Source organism: Takifugu flavidus, chromosome 2 (genome assembly GCF_003711565.1).
Source record: "Takifugu flavidus isolate HTHZ2018 chromosome 2, ASM371156v2, whole genome shotgun sequence".
NCBI lineage: Eukaryota > Metazoa > Chordata > Actinopteri > Tetraodontiformes > Tetraodontidae > Takifugu > Takifugu flavidus.
Genome location: NC_079521.1, coordinates 18,781,345 through 18,799,534, shown reverse-complemented (window position 1 = coordinate 18,799,534; position 18,190 = coordinate 18,781,345). Strand labels below are relative to the sequence as shown.

Genomic DNA, 18,190 nt, shown 5'->3' with positions numbered 1-18,190 from the left:
AGAATGGACCAGGAGAGCCCGATGAAGCTGCGCCTCTATGACGTGACAGTTAGCTCATTTAGAGGCTGTTAGCATGCAGACATAAATACCTCTTCAAAGGCTGTTGCAGAGTCCCACTCAACATCCTCTCATTTTGGGCCGGGAAGATAAATTCTGCAGCCTTCCTGCGTAATTATGTGCGCGGCCATGTGCCTTTACAGCTTGCCTAACAGTTGGAAATTATCTCCCGGAAATGAAGTCCAATTAATCGTGGCACTTTGCAGGCTCGCACGTGTGCAGAAGCGCTGTATTGAAACTTAGCAGGAAATTGACTGCTGTTGGAATATTTATTAAATTAAGTCGCTGGGCGAGAGAAGGCCGTGCAATCCACCGCCGGCTCGGCTGGAGGAGCGCACCTACGGTCGGATCTAAAAAGCTGCGGCTATTATTGGAAACAACGGTATTTTTAGGGTCACCGCACAGAACGTGTCGCGCCACGTGTAGCTGCACGATGCGGCCTGCTGAGTCAGCGCTGTAACAGAATAGCACCTTTTGTGTTTGTCCCCGGGTGTCTGGGTGTTCTGCCCACATCTACTGCCCACAAATAACCCATTCATCACTGTTTCTATTTTATTTTTGAAAATTACCTTAACATCCACTAAATAACGTGTTTGGCACCTGCTGGGATTTCGGACGCTGACGCTGGGAGGCCTAAAGGACACAGAGAGCTGCATTTGTCAGGAGGTGAGAGGACACGAGGATGTCTGAAAGGTCGTTTCACCGCGCCCACAGCTCAGGTTAGCGTTAGCATCGGACCCGAGCTGCCATCATAAACGGCCGGCACCTCCGCCCTCATCCTCCAGCTAAATGAACATAATCCACCTGCTGTTTCGGACCCATGGAATATTTAAAAGTAGCAGGTTGTCCGTTTTCTCCCAGTGAAATGGTGTTTTCACTGTTCTGGACATTTGACAGCAGAGTTGCGGCTGAATTTAGTGCAGATTTAGGGACGGGGCCTTCAAATAAAGGCAGAGTTCAGCCCCTCTTCAGCGGTTCAGATGTGTGTGGGGCCCTCTGCCTGCATGTGGAGGCCCACTTGTTCGTTCCATGGGGTCATTTTGTTCTGCTTGGCTACCTGTAACAGCCTGCGTCTGTGTGCGTGTCTGTCGCCCGCCGGCCTCCCCGCGTTACGGCCGACAGTAGAGCCATTCGCCACACAAATGGCAGCCGAGTGGCGTGAGCGTCAGCTGGAACGTGCGCTCGTCAGACAGCGGCTATGCTATTAGCGAGCGCTAACAGTTTTGTTATTAGAAAATAAACGGTGCGCTGCAAAAGCCTGAGCGTTAGCAGCGCCGAGCCATCTGGGCCCGACAGCTGTGTGCAGCCACCATCATGGCCGAGCGGCTAACGGCCATATCTGAAATCGCCACATTTAACTGCAGCATTTCGGCGCTCATTGTGTCTCCGTCAGCATCTCCTCCACTGCTTCTCACTCCCTCTTTCACACACTTGCACACACACGTGCGCACTCATGTCAGCGGCTGCGCACCTTTTCGAGAGGCTAATTCTGCTTCATTTTGCTGAAGAAAGCTTATTTATTCTCTCACACTAATATTTGGTAACTTGCTTTTGAACAACAGAAGAGGAAAGTCTGAGCAGCATCTGCAGATAGGAAGCAGCGAGTTTCAGTAGCTCAGGAAGAACGTGCACGCGGCTTCGTCTGCGTCTGCAGAGATAATTTCAGCTTTCTGCGTGTGTGTTTTTGCTCCTCCATCACACAGCTTTGCGGGGCTTTATTTAAACAGATAACCTGCTACCAGAAGCCCCCAGCTACCCCAGAATCTTCTCACTCTTCTTCTTGCCTCTCGGGTTTTTGCAACAAACCCCAATGTAAGGACCCCCCCCCCCCCCAGAAATGAATACTCTTAGTGCAGACGCTGCAGAAAAACACAGCCTGCAGAAAGAAACCCCCCCCCCCGATTCAAACAGGCCACCTCCTTCAAGGGGTGCGTCTCTGCTCAGCCTAATCTCCGTGCACACTTATCTCCCTTATATTTAGGGCTGTCGCTACCAAGTGGCGTGAAGGACTCTGGAATCTATTTCACATATAGATGCACAGGGATGGCGTCCAGGAGGAGGAGAGAACCACGGCTCCGGTTCCTCTTTCACTGACCTTTTTGTTGCCGCGCCGTTATTACCCGCTGCCAATTTCCCCCGGTAATGAACCATTTGAAAGTTGTTTTTTCAGAAAAGAACATAATAAATAAAGATAAAAATGTCAACATCAGTGGAGCACGTGTTGGCCAAAGTGGACGCAGAAACCCTGGTTCACCTGGTCAACTAGGGTTAACCTGGTTCAGGGTTGGAACCGCAGGGTTGGTGGTTCACATCCTGGGACGGCTGGTGGGCTAGGGTGCCCCTGAGCAAGGCACCCAATCCCCATTGGTCCCTGGGAGAGTGTTGCCCACAGCTGTGTGTTCTCTACTGGTGTGTGTTGGCAGGGTTAAACACAGAGGTCACGTTCATTATCACCAACATACTTCACATTCTATTCAACATCGCTGCAGACCCAACGTTCGCTGTGCTAATGTGGCCGCGATTCTACACGTGCGCAGATTTAAAAGAACAAAACGAATCAGATTCACCGAGCATTGAGAGAAAAGTGTGATAACAATCGTGGTTGGAAGAATATCGATCATCTCGTGATGATCAGGTGAATCATTTGATCTTTTATTGTAAACAGAACCTTGCTTTCATCGTGAAACGTTTCCACGTGTCGTCGCATGGAGGAAGGCGTCGTGAGGACGCTGTTATCAGCAGCCCAACAGCGTTGAGGAGTTTCGCTGCCCCTGAGGTTTTTCAAAGGCATCCTTTCTATTTGATGGTGATGTTTTCATGTAAAGAACGTCTGACGCACGTGTGTTTGTTTGTGTGCGCGGTTGCTGCTTTTGGCTCCAGATTGACCACAAATCAAAGGTGCAGGTTCACGAGTACCACATAAGAGCGCAGAAATAAAGCTGCCAATCAGTCTTGAGATCAAACAGCCCACCCCCTCCCTCTGAAAGCGCCCCTCCGGGGGGGCCGGGGGGGCTCTGTGGCCCAGCGTGGCGTACGTCTCAGAGCAAACGCATCACGATTTCTCTTCTGAAGGACCAGAAACAGAGGTTGAGTGATTTCAGCACACGGGTGGACGTATTTGACGGTCTCCACGGAGACCAGAGCTAAAGTGCTGCAAAGACAACAGATAATGAGGCTGGGAGGACGCTGAGAAACGGCGATGATGAGAGATCTGTGTCACCGGGCTGGCTGTGGGCCAGGAGCTAATGCAGACTGTGAACCTTCAGGCTGAGACGGGCCGGCGTGCTGCTAATCTGACAGCCAGATTACAGCTGGGAATCTGCCACCAGATCGGATCCAGAACACTTCAGCTTCCGCGTATTGTAGCGCTGCACGGACGCTCGTTTCCTCCTTTTCCTCACGGCAAAGGTCGCGACACCTAAAGCAGCCAGCCGTTAAAAGGTGTGTCACATTTTTATGGAGGTGGAACTGTGTGTCTTTTAGGTCGATGGTCCGATAATGAAATAAATGGGTTCCTGTCTGTCTCAGGTCCAGATGATCTGAGGCCCAGCAGCACCAACGTAAAGGTTCCTCTTCATGTTCTGTGCTTCAGAAGCAGAACTGCCTGCACTTTTCTCTGCACCTTTTATTCTTCAACTCAATCCCACCAGGAACACCTTCTTTTTTTACACAATTAATAATAGTGGCAGAATAAAAGACGGTGTTATTTATAGCAGCCGTGACAGTAATTCCTTATTTCCCCGCAGCCAAATTGATCTGAGAGGGAAATGTTGGCTCATCTTCACCATTGTTCCCTCAGTACAAACTCACCCGCAAAGACAAAAGCACCTCTCCGCTTGTGTTACGTCAGGATAATTCTCCAAAGTTGTTCAAGTTCTCAAAGACGATGGACCCGATAAACGTGCAGAGAGCGCGCATGTGGGCATGGAAAGGTGAGGGGTGTGTGTGTGTGTGTGTGTGTGTGTGTGTGTGTGTGTGTGTGTGTCGCGGACGCTGCGTGCAGAAGATGTTATTACATAAATGGACTATGCAAGACAGACTTTGATATTATCATAATTAAAAGTGAGCGGCACCATATGGTGAGGAAGAGGAAACAATCACACTGAAAGCTTCCCAGTGAACACAGAAGACATGAAATGCTCATTTTTCAGGCAGAAGAATGGACGAAGCCTAAACGGGCGCTTTTCAATAACCTTCCCGTCTCCTCGCCCAACGCCTGGTCAGAGCCCCGGACCGGTGAGGCTGGGCTACTTTATGCTCCAGGAATAGTGGAGTCATGTGGCCGCTCTGCGGGATCTGTTCCCCCGGCAGGAAGCTGTTATATGGTTACAGTTATTTTTGTTGTCTGTCTGGGGATAGTTTTTACAGCGCTCAGAGGATCGATAATTGTCATAAAAGGACCTCGTCACCCGGTGCCCTCTTTGGGCAGGACAGCCAGGTGGTGTGTGTAGGTTATGGAGGTGTGTGTGTGTGTGTGTGTGTGTGTGTGTGTGTGTGTGTGTGCGTGTGCGCATTAGTGTAACAGTGCTGGCAGATTGTTCATTCATGCTGTCATAGACAGGCGGGACGACCTGGGTTGCAGGTTCTGTGACCGTGTGGAGTTCTGCAGCATTGGCTTTGAAGATCACAGTTTAACCCGTCCAGTTGTCTTTGGTGTCTGCCACAAACTACATCCAAACTACCCCCCCCCCCCCCCACACACACACACCCTCCTGTGGGTCTGTACTGTCGATGTGGAACACAGCCCCGGAGATGTCGGCAGCCCCGGGCTCTCAGAGAGGAGGTCCTTTAACAGAGAAGGCAACGGAAGCCGGCACCCAGCTAATTGGTTCCTGCGTTAGCGGCAAATAGAGACGTGTCGGAGTCAGCACTTTAGTTCCTGCTTTCCCTCCCGTTCTTCCCTCCTTCTCCCGGTCTGGCAGGCACAGATCCAGCTGGTCTGATGGTCGTGATGTCGCTGGATGTCTGGACGAGGATTTGAAGGCAGCGGTGACGCTACACAGCTTTTCTGCTTCAGGAAAAAGAAACCGAACTCCCATCTGTTATTGTCGCGTTGTGTCCTTTTGTGTGTCCGATCCACAGTCTGTTCCAGATGAAGGTCAGTACAGGACGTGGCGGTTTAGCTCCGCCCACCCCACACAGCCGATGGCCCAAATGACAGAGACGCTGCAGTCTCGTCTAGATAATCACAGCTTATTGGCGTGTGTGTGTGTGTGTGTGTGTGTGTGTACACGCTGAGAGGAGCAGTACGTGCACCCTGCTGAGCAGGGGTGAGCCGGAGGAAAACAGGCCGTTTGCAGCTCTGATCACAGAGTAAATGTGTGGTCAACCACAGGCTGCTGCTGTGTGTTTATCACGGCAGGACCTTCAGCTCAGACAAATCTCATCCTACGTCCTCCTGTTCTTCCCAGAAAGGGGTAAAAGTAGAACGTTTGTTTGATTTTTTTTGTTCTTAGAGGTGTTGGGAAACACACGAGTGCACGTATGTTTCCACCATCTTGTGTTCACCAGAACCAGCGTTAGGGAGGACCAACTGCTGAGATGAAGCCTGACGAGACATGTCCAACATCTCCGAGGCCTCCTCCTGCTGACCCCCCCCCCCCACTCCGTCCCACTGCATTAAAGATTGATGGAGCTGTAAGTGAAGGCTGGAGCCTGTCTCCTCCTGTGGTCTGGGCCTGCTCTCTGCTCCGGCTCCTCTCCGCTCTGCTCCCTCTGCCTCGCTGTAGTTGTGTGAAAGCGGTTGAATGAAGCCGTCCGCAGCGAGCGCTTCTCAGAATAGGCCGACACGTCACATCACAACAAGCTGAGTGATAAATGCACCCCGCTGCCTGTGGCCAGTCGTACAGAGGTAGATTTGACTTCCTGGAAACGACTGCGTGTGTATTTGATTTGTGTATCTGCATGTCGGCGTACGTGAGGTGCATTTATGTAATGCATTATGAATGTCACCACAGAGCAAAGATATATGAAAGGAAGTGGTAGGAGAAGCCAGATGGCAACGCTTTCCTTCCGTTAGCGGGGCATGTGTGCATACGCGTGTTTGGGTGGTGCAAGAATGCAAGAGGTCACTTACAAAGATGCAAAAAGAGCCATAATTAATAGAACAGCAGCAGATCGGAAGAAGAGGATTCAATCAGCCCTTATGATGATAATAATCAACTCATTCCACCCAGTAATAACTGATTCAGAACCTTTTCCTAGGAGGTCTGGCCCAGTCCTGGTGTGACAGTAAACACGTCTATAGCGTGTTATTTGAGCTGGTTAAGAGTGTGAGGATGTGAGAGAAAAAGATCCGTCTGCATGCGAGCGTTGAAGGTAGAGGCGCGAGCACGGATGTGTTTCATGCATCCGCCAGTGCGGTGTGTTTGTGGGCGTGTACGCGAGAGAGGAGCCGACTCACGGCACTTTCAGTCATGTCTCCCACATGTAGCCGTGAAGGTGTCGCGTTTGGGTGCACGCTCTTCGTGCATGTTTGGGGCGTCCTGAAAAAGCCCGCCTCGGTCCGGTCGGCTGCTGTGACCCCTCCTAAAGCCTCGGCAGCAAAGCGCAGCAGCAGCATCCTGAGATGTGACAAACACACTCCAGGAAATAAGCCCACTGTGATACAGGCTGGAAATTGAATAAAACGACTACGACTGCAATAAAAATCCTCCAAACCAACGTTTTAGGCTTTCTGGCTCGAGAACAATTACAGTGATAGAATCACCGCAGCAGAGCCACACTTAAGGATCCTCATTAATTTCAGAAGGCCATTCATCTGCTACGAGGAAGCAATATCACATGATAATAATTGTACGGAATAATAACAGCTGTGAGCGATGGCAAATGGGGATGAATAAATAAGACTGACTAAATAAATGATCAGTGATTGTTTGGCTCTAAGTGCTGTTGCTGTGCATCCTGATTTAGATGAAGCCCTCAGCCATCCCTCAGTGGAGCTATGGTCCTAACGGAAGAGAAATGGCTAAAAAGCCCCATTCTTCTTCATACCTTCAATATTCAATGAGAGTGCTAATTGCACCTCGCTGAGAGAAAGAAGAAAAGGGAGGGAGGCAGCGCAGAGAAGGAGGGATCTACTGGCTAATGGTCCGTAGGGGGAAAATAAAGGAGGAGGGGAAAAGAGGGATTTCAAAAGTTAGACATATCCTCAGGAGGTTCCTTTCTCTGTGTTTTTACCTGTGCGTCTCTTAGCTATAATGCTAATGCTCATTAGCCAGTCTGTGTGATATCCCCTGAATTACGGCGACTGTTTGGGGGCCGTCACCGGGAGCGCTCTGGTGCAGAGAGCACCCTGTGATTACACACTAGCTTCACCGCTATCAACCAGAAAAAAACCTTTTTTTTTTTTTCTTCCAAAAAATCTTTAGTTTTACCTCAAAAGTTAGTAGGAATACATTTGCTCAAGGTGCAGCCACTGAGCAAGAACTGGGGATGCATACGCATTAAAAAGTCTCTGCGTGGATAAAAAGCCAGCGCAGCGTTTTAACCTGCACTCAGGCGCCGTAGCTTTCCGCTTTCTCTTTGCTGGAGTATTAGAACAGTTAGTCCTGATCTCTGGATCTCCTTCCTGAGATAAACAAAAGAGGTTTAAACAAAGAGACGAGAGAGGAAAAATAAAAACAGAAAGGATTCCTAAATAAAGGTGCACAGACAGTAAAACGTGAGGGCAGATTTAACGTCTTTTACGAATGAATCTGGGGACCACAGGGGACGGTGTCCCAGACTGCCCCCCCCGCTGTCCCCTAGAATTGGGCGGGCGAAATACTGCCGAGGAGAGCGTTTTCTCATAAATCACACCATCCGCCAAACAAAGCAATAAAGATGTTTATTTGCATTATTGATAGTAAGGTATCGCCTCGGGTGAGCTTAGAGCAGGAAGTGTGTGTGTGTGCGTGTGTTTGATTCTTAGAGCTGCGTGTTCACTCAGGTGGGGGCTGACCAAGAAAAACATATTCTGGCTGACATCCGTGTAGACGTGCAGATGATCAGAGATCAGCTGAATGTCTGAGTCCAAGCGTGAAAGTTCGTGCTGGCGGATACGGAATTCTGGAATAGATGTGCAGACTTTATGGGGGGCTGAGTGTCTGTCTCTGCATCCCAGCTCAGTCTTTTTATGTTCCAGTTGTGCCTTCAGGGATCATTTACAACTCTCGACAATTTTATAACAGCCCATTCAGTGCTATTTATATTGATCACAGGGGCTGCCAAAGTCAGGCTCGGAATACAGACTTTTCCAGAGTCCCACTCTCATTCCTCCTCTCAGCTGTGGTTCTTATAGCTTGACTTCCATTATAGTTTCTGTCTTTCCCCCACAAACAAGTGTGAAATCTCTCTTGAAATGAGGTTGAAGTCCGTGTTTCCTGGCCCCGGCTCGGCGTTGAGCTGGTGGGCCTGCTAATTAAAGAGCAACCCAAGCCCGGCTCTGTCTCAGTATGAAGCTCAGCTGGTCAGTCAGCAGCATTCCAGCTTAAGCTCCGGCCTGGTAGACTCATTAAGGCCAAACCTAAGTGCTTAGTTTGTGGCTGTGAGGCGCGTGTGCGATGTGTCGCAGCGTGTATGTGCGAGTGTGTAATGAACGAGTACAGGCCTGACCCCTCTTCTGCTGTAACTCAAGTCGGTCCACTGGAACCCAAACTGGACTCTTGGCTCGATACGCGTGGCCTTCAAGCATTCGGCGTTTAATCTGAGGAGGAGTGTGAAGGGCTTCCGTGTCAGACGCGCTCCTTTCCGAGATATTTCCGTACGTGCAGCAGTGTTTGAAATGTGAAAATATTAATAATTTAAGACGAGCAGGACACACTGAAGCAACTGGAAAAAGGTGCTTCTGCTCCGTCCGGTTCACATGAACACTAATTTTACCTTCATCCAAGTGATGACAAATATGAAATGACTTTCTGGTGTTCCAGGGAGGACTGGGATTGAGGGACTACCTGCGTTTGTTATCTTAATGTGCAGCTCTTGGCTGGACATGAGCAGAGTGCACAGAGGTGGGGGGGATTTGCGGGCAGTGACGTGCTTGATGGACTGAGAGAGCACTGCATCCTGGGCCTGGCAGCTTTATGAGCCCAGCGAGACCATAAAGACTCAGGTTGTGCAGGCTCTTGTGCTGCTCCCCGGGTTAAGGTTAGAAAAGCACACAGGGTAGAGGAGAGGATGTGTGTTTGGTCAGAGTTCAGGCTTATCTGAGCTCTGCTTTCCCACTCACAGCAGCCGCGGCGACAAAGGTTAGCTCAGTTACAGAGCGGGGCGTAACACAAACCGGCTTCGACGCCGCAAAATAAAAACAGAAAAAGAGCGACGCCACATTAGCAGGACTGCACACGAGCGGGCGCGGGATGACTGGAAGAAAGGACGATTTCCTGCTTTTCACATACCTGCGACGCGCCGCTGACAGATGGATGGGTCAGCGTTTGTTTTAGCGGCCAGGTCTTGGGATGACACGAGGAAGCACTGAAAGAGCTGTATCAGTGTTTAGACAGATACCGCTGGGCCTGGAAGACACCCGCTACCCCCAGGCCTTCAGGGCGAGAGCCACCGCGTATACGTCCTGCTTACACATCAGACAGAAACAGCAAATCATTTGGACGCATCACATGACGACAGGCACAAGGTACAGGCGCTTCTTGAGACCCATCACCAGGTCCATTTTATCCCTAACAAATACCATTAGACAGACCGCTGTTTCCACAGCCAATTATTTTTTACTGTGTGTGTTTGCCCTTGTTTTCATAGCTCTCTTTGTGACTGGAGGTGGCCCACTTGGCAGGAAGTTTAGCAGTGTTTTATGGAGTAATCCTCATTGTCTCAGCCTCTTCGTGCTACGGACCTAATGAGAGCAGGTTGGGGAGGAGAAGGAGATCAGGCAGCGAACACAGACGTGTTTGGACACAATGGGAACGTGCAGGCCTGTACGGGCCCCTGTTGTTACTGAGGACCTGCTGATGGAGAACAGGGTTTTCACCCTCCCAAACGGGGAGCGATTAGGACCTTCACACCTAAAGCCGAGGCCTCTAACAAGATGAGCAGCTGAAAGAGAGAAAGGACGAAACGTGTGAGCGTGCAAAGCCGTCAGTGGCTCCAAAACTGTTCCGTTTGTCGCGGCTGAACAACAGCGCCGACGTGAGTCAGTGACAGCGCGACCTCTCGCTGTTTGTGAGGCCTGTGAGCGAGCGTTCCCCTCACAGCCTCTGACAGTAAAGTGTGAATCATCGGCCGTTTCATCACAGTAGATCACTGTCGTCAGAGCGATCGAATGGGCGTTGTAGCTATTCCAGGCTGGTTTTCCAGTAACGACGCACCGCAACACTTTCTCACAGTTCTCTGCAGACCTTAGTCAAAAGAATCGGCTGTTCTGAGGACTAGAAATACACATTTCTGTGTTGCTCAGTAGTGTTTTCATGGCCACTTAGTATATATTTACATGTGATACATATATACACACACACAAACACACATACATCTATCTATATCTTCCACTATCTACATATATACAGTATATACACACGTATATATCATAATCAGGTCTTCCCTCTAGTTAAAAGGCACTCGCATTTGTTGCTGACATCATGTGTGACGGTGTGAACGCTGGTGCGCGACCACAGCTCATCTGCCTGCTTCTAAGCCCAGTTACAAAGTTGGGGGGGGGTTCAAAGAAAACCTGTGGTGACGGTGGGTACACGGGAGCTCAGATGTGTGTGCAAATGTTATCTTCACGGGTGAATGTGCGTGTTCTCACAGATCTTCACATGCGAAGCCACCATCCGTGCTGGGGTCTCAGAAACGGAATGAATTAGGCTGTAAAGGTTTGATGGTGTTGCTCACCAGAACGTGAGAAACAGTTGAAAATGCACATTTCTGGGTTCTGCTGAGCAACTTTAGGTGATAAATGGTGCTTTTCAAAACACTTCCATGACATTAAAACAGCTGAATTTACATTGTAACCCAGAAAATCTGCCAATGGTTCCAACAGTGTGCGCAGGTCCTGTTGAAGTGTGCAAGAATTCTGGAAAAGAGTTTTATTTCTTCTTATGGTTTTTTTGTGCAAGGACAGGTGTGTGCGTGGCTGAAGTTGTGCGCCAATAAACAATACGTTGATACAGAAATGAATTAGCAGAACCGGCCTCACATTGCAAACTGTCTTAGCGCCATGTGCAGCGCTGCTGTCAGGAAGCACGTAAGGAAACAAACCACCTGTCCAAAGTGCCGTGCAAATGAAAAATAAAACCTCCAGTTTATTTTACCATTAATGGTCTAATCAGCCTCTCGAAGGGTGTGTGTGTGTGTGTGTGTGTGTGTGTGTGCGCGCGCGCGCGTGTGCGGGTGTAAATAAAAGCAGAATTAAAGGGACCAAAAAAAAGAAGCAGGAATAAAATGCGCCAAGTGGCTGCAAAACAAAATCAAACCTCAGTGGGATGAAGCAAAATAATCACTATTTTAATTACCAAAGTATGACCAGAGATTCTGTTGGGTTTCTCCCGTTTCCAACATTACAACAGATGGTCAATATTGATTTCAATCTGGACCGGATCTGTCGCATCCTTAACATAAGCTTATTTATATCCAGCCTTTATATAGAGAGTGATTTGGATTTCTAGAGTCTAGAATTTACCCTCCAATCGCTCATTTCTTGTCTTACAGTTGTGTTTGTTTTCCTCTTTAATGTGACAGTTTGATACAAGCCGCACTTTCCCAGCATTGCGGAAAGAATGGTATCTATTTCTGTTCCTTCCTGCCGCGGCTGCGAGAAAGCATCCATATCTTACCAGAACCCATCGCGGGTCTCCCTAGACCCGTATCTCTGACAGTCGCACAGTGAGAGGCTGCTTCCTGCTTGGTTTGCCCAGTCAGTACCAGGCCTGTCTTACCGGCTGCTCTGACATGTTCCCATGTGAACTTTGACCCTGCTTAAATGAAACTGCTGCGAACAGCCTCACAGGAAATCATGCTCTGAACCTGTGGCCTCGGAGAGGGTTAAACATGAAACATCAAACCAAGGCTTACCTTTATTTAGAAAAAAAGTGCTAAATTCTGAATCAAAAAAAAAAAAAAATGCAGATTCTGCTTGTATCACAACCTACACACATCTGAAGTGCAAACCTGCTCTTCCCCCTTTCAGCCTTGCTTTCACTTTGACTGTCCTCCTGTTCTGAAGACTGTAAACCGCCACCCTCCCACTCTGAGGGTGGAAACAGTACGAAATACAACGAAAACACGGTCCTGTGTCAGCGCAGTCACGGCTGCGGCAGCCGCTAGTAGGTGATGCCGGTAAGTCTAATTTTGAGTGTGGAGTCGGATGCTGTGATGTTTCATATCCGGCCGGCTTCTCCTGCAGCCCAGGTGGGATTAACTGGAAAATTATCTGTTGGAGAAATCTGTTGAGGGAAAAGCGGAAGAGGACTAGTTGTTGAGGACTGGTGCATTGCTGAGTGGGGGCGCGAGGGAGAGTGTCTGAGATTGGAAAATAAAGAAGGAGGAGCGACAGCACTGCAGAGCAGCGACTGTCTAAGAAAGTGAGCGTAGAGGCATCTCCATCAGCCCTAATAGAAACATGCACTGGCCCATTACGGGAAGATGTTTGAGAATAAATCATCTAACATGGCCCTTTTCAAAGCATTACCCTGTCAAATCGAATCCAGCCCACCTCAGTGCCCCCCCCCCCATCCTCGGTAAGCAAAGCCGTTTGCTGCCTCAGGCAAGGGCTGGGAAGGCAAGAGCAAAGTCACAGCAGCGCCGCGTCACCACCACAGCGGCTCCACTCAGGCTGCGCATGTGGCAGGAGCTGGCCCACATTGTGAAGCGTGAACCTTTGGGGTTAACTCTGAACCACGAGGGGCACATTCAAATTTCAAACTCATCTGGCTTTTTGGAGAGCAAGAAGGGAAACAGCCTGGTAGAAGTCAATGCATCTGCTGCCGTGACCACTGAGAGGGGGCCGTATTCCCGTCTCCTCTGTGGCCACGTGTGGTTTCCACCACACAATGCGTCCCCTCTCCTCCTGGGAACCATCCCACCAACCTCTGCGGCAAAACACGGATGAAACCCCAGCAGAGTTTTACAGGCGCACGCTGACTTTGCATGAAGAGATGATAGACTCAGACGTTGTAGCAGGGCTATGTGCACTTTTGTTTTAATGTGCATGTTTTGAAAATGGGAATGACCATTGCACCGGCTTGGCAGGGTTTCTGATAGATGAGAACTGCTTAGTACGGGTTTGCGCTTCCGTTCTCACTTAAGGACAAGCCCCATTGATCGGTGGGCTGTGGGGCGACGAGCCCTATGTGATTTTCCACGGCTCCCTCCAGTGCTGAAGCAGGCTTCTGCTCCCTGTGAGAGGGCTCAGCCTGCTGACTGACAGCGCTGGATCAGGGATAGTGTGTCTTCCCTCAGTGCCAGCACAGCTAGAAGTGATAAATACTGGCAATCTGATCCAGAGACAAGAGACGCCTCTGCCTCCGACAGAGTTCAAACTTAATGCACTTCTCTTCTTTTCAGCCAAGTCCAGGAAAGCTTGGCTGGGGCTCGCCGCGCCTGCCGTGGCCGGGCCAGGTAGACGTAAGCGAAGGCGAGCAGCTGTCGCCCAGTTGCTAATCCCCAGTCCATCACCATTTCAATCTGCCTGGGCCTTTCGTTCCCATTATTCCTAAAGCCTCTCCTATTCAGTATTCCCATTACACCCACAGGACAGAGACATTCTCTCAGGTCTGGAATATTTATGGGAAGTTTATTTTATCTGTATTTGTTATTATTATTTAGCATTATTGCTACTCTTGTGCAAATAGTGCCCATAGATTTCCAAGTCCCTGCCCTTGCGGTAATGGCAATGTAAACATGGGAAAGTAATTTGAATTCTAACAAAGTGGAGATTAGCTGGCGACAGTTTGTGGCACGGACGATTATTTCTAAAATAATCCTGTTTTGATATGCATCTGTGTCCTGGCAGGAATTTTCAATTTGTTTTCCCATTGCTGCATGTAAACAAGCTCCAGTGTCTCCTTATCGTGGCATTGCATGGTCGAGGAAGAGCCCCCCCCCACCGCCCAGCCCCCCCACAACCTGTCTCCTCCGTGCTGCGTCTGGTTGGAGTTGCCGGGCTGCTTGTCTGGGTTTCAACAAGTCTCTTTATCAAAAAGTAGGTGGGGGGGGGGGGGGGGGGGGGGTTATGTGTGTACCTGCAAGTCATTTGCAAACATGAAGTCCTCAAAATGCAGCCTGAATGTGTTCTGCTTGAGGGCTTCTCTCCGCTCCCCGTCTGAATAGGCAAATGTGCAGCATGGCAAAATGGCCTCCTGTCTGCCAAAGCAGCCATCCCACCAACGGGCCTGGGGCGGCCGATAAAGTTTTATACTTTTGATTGTCAACGACGGGGAAAGGAATCCACTATTTACTCGCATCACGAAAAAAAAATCCACTTTCACTTAATACAAACTCCACTCCCAAAATAAGGATAAATGCTTTATAGCAAATATTTGTAGTCAGGTGATTTGGTTTTTTTAGGGGGGTTATTCTTTTCACCTGCCTGTAAAAGTGGAACACCACATAAACTTATCAGAGAGAGAGAAAACAGCTGTTTACCTGCCTGCCTCGCCCACAGACACAGAGGCGGAGACCAATTTATCATTTGCTGATTGATTGCTTCTGCATGAAGCTAATCAGCATGTAGCTTCTCGCTTCTCAATGTTTATGGGGATTATGGGAGGATAAATGTGGTAATCCCCCATGTTGTGCAGGACTTCCAATTATCCCGCCGCTTCACAAAAGATAAGGTCACCATAGATTTAACCTATTAATTCATTATAAACCCTCTGACATCAGTCCACTGGTAATTTCACAAAAGTTGGGCCCCACTTTAACCAGTACGCTGAATCTGAAGTCAGGGATGCTAACGCCTGATGCAGGAGCATCAACCCTAACCCTAACCCTGGCAGACAGAGGTGAACGTCTCGCCCATGTTGGCGGTCCGGATCGATTGGGGAACGGATGGCTTACATGCAGAGATCGTTAGCGCCCCACCCCAGGTAAAGCCCTGTGACTCAGGGCGCCGCACCAGCTGCAGGTACCCGCTCAACCGCGTCCTTGGACCCAGTGCAACTCCCCGCCTCCAAATTGAATGGGAGGGTCTTTGATCCAGCCTGGGAAGTTTAGGTAGTTGCCGGGAATTACGTATCAAACTTTTTGAAAAAAAAAAAAGTCTTATTGACAAAGATGGCTTGAATATTAAACCTCTTCTTTCCAATCCATTAAAAGCAAGCGAGATGGGAAGGTGCAGACTGGCCTGGCTGGCAGTGCTAGTCACCTCCATATCCCCCCTCATTAATCTACTCTAATACATCCACAGCAAAGAGCTGCTTTCCCAGGCAAGAGCAAGCAGGCCTTAAATTACAATACAGAGGAGTGGAATCATTACTACTTTTAATGTTCCCAATCTAATTGAGGCATTAATTTAAGTAGAGTCTCCAGTGGGGATTATTCATAACTGCTTTTTAATTTAGAAGGCTGAGCAGCGGAAATATTCCCTGGATCGGAGGCAAACTCTGTTTTCTTGGTGCAGCAGGACGCACACGGCGGCGGAGCAGCGGCGTTTAACAACCACACCGTTCCAAACGCAGCTCCGCTTTGGTTCCCTTTTAATAGCAAAGAGCAGGAAATTCTGCAGAGTGTGGCAGTTGGACAAAAATACCATCTTATATCAATTTTCTACCCGAGTGACTTCGACTTTAAGCTAATTAACCCACAGGCCTTGCTCAAAAATAACTTTTGTTTAATTAGTCTGTTGTGTTCTCTCTTTACATTTTACACATGCGCTGCAAATCAGAAAGCCACAGGTTAAATGCACGAGGCGCCCCGTCCCTACGATAAGCATGAGCCGAGGCTTCCTCCCTGGGAGGGGAGGAATTCTCCACGCGAGGGCCGGTTCACTGCAAATAACATTTACATTTCAAAGAAAATGAGGAGCCACAGTCGTTTCCTGTTGAGGGTTTAGGAACACTTCAGCTCCAAGGCTGCTACAGGTTCTGCAAGAAGGGAGAAAATGGTGCAAAAAGCAACAGATTTTGTTCTGTGAGGATGTTTCACGCCTGAAACTCCAGAGTTGAACATTTTCACTTGTTGCAAAGGTTTTGGACAGACAGTCTTTACACCCCCCAGCACGTGTGTTGGACAACATTTCCATAGATTCTGACGGCCTTGTGTTAACCACACACCCTGAACACACCTTTGAACCAATCAGACACCAGACTGGAAAAAAGTTTTACTTAAATCCTTTTTTGAGAAGCTGCAAGAACTCCCTAACCAACCACGCAAGAACAAAATTATGGATTTTGTTTGTCTGAGAGCAAGAAATCTCTTGGTGAATACCTGATAGCCTTTACCGGTACCCGGAGTGGACCCCAACTCAGTGTGAAGGTTTTGGTTTTATTCAATTTTTCTGAGAAAAGTTCTGTTTCTTTGTCTTCTGTCCCACATCTGTCACCCCTGGCGACATGTGTTGGTGATTCTAGGTTTGTTTTTTTTTTTTTTTTTTTTTAAAATCCAACTCTATTTATGTGATTCAACTCATTCACTGAATCACGGCGGCCGAGCGGGGCGGATCAGAACCGGAAGTGCATCTCGAACCACAGCAGTTCAGTGAGGAGAGAAGCCCCTTCACACACATACACACCCACACACACACACCGCCCTCGGGGACGTAAGGCACACTGATACCATGGTCGTCCCCCTATGGCACTAGAACCAGGCGGTGCGTGCCATCTGGATCTGGGAGGAGGGTTTGTTAGAGGGGTGTTGAAACCGAATGGTACATGCTTCGACCGTGTGTGTGACCATCTGGCTTGGCATACTGTGTATCAGTAACTCTGAGCAGGGCTGCACAAGAAAAGAGGCGGTGGGGAGACGGATGGATAGAGACAGAGGGGGAGATCGCTGCAGGGTTAAAAGCAGCCAGAGCTCAGTGGCACCGCTTTGATAGATGTGTTCTGAGCATCCCCCCCCTTACTGAGAAGACTAACTCAGCCCGTTTAAGCACTCGTGCACAGTCTCATCTCCACCAACTCTTCCAGTTACATTCTGATGAATCAGCAATTTATAAAATACATTAAATGATCCCTTATTTGTGATAAAGAGCTTCAAAAAAATATTTTTACCACAGGGACAAAATTCTGATTGTTTCATACGCAGTAAAAAACAATTTATTTTTCAAACTAAAGCTTTAAAATACCACAGAAAATAAGAGTGATGGATGAGGTGAGTCTTTACCCGACTCACCTCTGGACTCATCCAGTATCAGCAGCTCCTCACGCGTCTCCATCACACAGTCACATTAACTGATCTGTGGTTCCATCGAGTTAAAAACGGGAAACATCACCGCTATAAGTCTCATTAATTTGCCGGAACAACCACAAAAAAAGACGGGTAAAGAGAGGGAGAGACCGAAGAGGAACCCGACCTCCAGCTGTGGGAAGGCCGCCGGCAGCAGGCGCGTTTCAGGTCTCCGAGCTGCACGCCGTCTTCAAACGGCGCTGGCCGAGATGCAGCGGGAGAAAAGGAGACAGGACGGGATGAAAAGACAGAAGCCAGGATTTATCTGAGGTTCCTACATGTGGCCCCACTCATGTCTGCATCAGGCCAAGCGTGGTGTCCATATCCCCTTAATATTTCATAGGTTCCTTCAAAGAGTTCCTGCTGCCCTCCGTATGGGCCCAGCGTAAGGATCCAGACGTCCTACCTGGTATCCTGAAACTGTATAAAGTTACCACACACACACACGCACGCACGATCAAAAGGACTTGGTCAGCATTTTACAACATTTCTAGACAACCTGGCACGAGGAGCGCCAGACAAACAAACAGATTTCCCCCAACACGCGTGAGCTGCAGACGGGCATTAGCATGTAGAACCTCTCCTTCAAAAAATACGTGATGAAATGAGTGCGGTTCTGAAGGGCACCGAGGGAAGGGGATCGGGTTCCTAAACACATCGTAGATTTTGCAGGATTGTAAAGTCACTCTTTCTGATGTCAAACTTCTGAAGGCCTGCACACACCTCCTCCAGCCCCCGACCCACAGAAGCCAAGCGAATGGGCTGGCCATTAACCATTTAGAAGTGGGGGCCAGCATTTTAATGAAAACCAGGCTGC

The 18,190-nt window shown here is 49.0% G+C and overlaps 1 protein-coding gene across 1 annotated transcript in view; it reads left to right on the top strand.

The window, feature by feature from the left end:
- The window catches only part of mafa (MAF bZIP transcription factor a), a 58,595-nt gene that overhangs the window by 15,121 nt on the left and 25,284 nt on the right, over positions 1–18,190 (top strand). The window lies entirely within an intron of this gene.